This window comes from Carcharhinus amblyrhynchos, chromosome 9, assembly GCF_965287045.1.
Source record: "Carcharhinus amblyrhynchos chromosome 9, sCarAmb.v2.hapA, whole genome shotgun sequence".
Taxonomy (NCBI): Eukaryota; Metazoa; Chordata; class Chondrichthyes; order Carcharhiniformes; family Carcharhinidae; genus Carcharhinus; species Carcharhinus amblyrhynchos.
This window is the reverse complement of record NC_137332.1, coordinates 75,286,810-75,287,678: the sequence shown is the minus strand read 5'-3', so window position 1 is coordinate 75,287,678 and position 869 is coordinate 75,286,810. Positions and strand designations below refer to the sequence as shown.

At 43.3% G+C, this 869-nt stretch overlaps 1 non-coding gene across 1 annotated transcript; it reads right to left on the bottom strand.

Moving 5' to 3' along the window:
- Positions 1–422: 422 nt before the first annotated feature.
- LOC145348747 (U6 spliceosomal RNA) lies at positions 423–529 on the bottom strand. Its single transcript, XR_013887989.1, has one exon. It is a non-coding gene; the product is annotated as a U6 spliceosomal RNA (small nuclear RNA).
- Positions 530–869: the final 340 nt, after the last annotated feature.

The window sequence follows — 869 nt, the reverse complement described above, 5'->3', positions numbered from 1 at the left end:
GCTTGTCTGTGACACGCAATTAAGGACAATTCTTTGCACCGATAGATCAACAAGTTTCGGGCAGAACAAAGGGTGTCTTTCCCCAAGTTGATGATCCTTCAGCAGCAGTTAATACCTGTGTAGGTGTCCATCCCAGGGAATCTCCCGCGGAGCACAGGGTTCTGCATCAGAGGGCTGCTCAGGATGAGCCTTGCAAAATACCACTGCACCTCTCTCCAGGCCTTCTCTGCAAAGGCACATTGCACAAAGAGGTGTGCAACTGTCCCTTTCTCCTGCAATTTCCCCGAACACCCCACCTCCCCTCAGCCACTTTGAGGACAGTGTACAGTGGCTCAGAAACTCCAGGTGTGCACAAAGGATCTGACAGGAATTCCCTTTTCACCACCAGCCAAGATATATCTTGGTGCTTGTTTGAAAGTTCTAAAAATACGGAACACATCATGAATTTGCATGTCATCCCTGTGCAGGGACCATGCTAATTTTCTCTTTTAGTATATGTGCTATTGAAGCAGATACTAAACAGATGATTCACACTGGGAAATATCTAATTCTCAAATGTAGTAAGATCAACGCCTTGCAATGTTTTATCTCAGAGTGATACATTTATTTGCAATTATTCCATCGCTGGCAGAGCTTGGCAAACCAGTGCTTATCAATTTACCTATTTTTATCCATTCTATTCTCTCAAAAACGAAAAAGCAACTTTTAAAATTGCAGAAGAAGATGACCAACATGCATGATATAAATGTGGGTACATAATTTCCAAGTTTAGAGTTTGGAAACCAGGTCACCTCCAGCATCCCTGAATGAACATTTTTGGTCAGTATTGTCCTTTAGGGAAGGAAAATTGCCATCCTTACGTGGTGTGG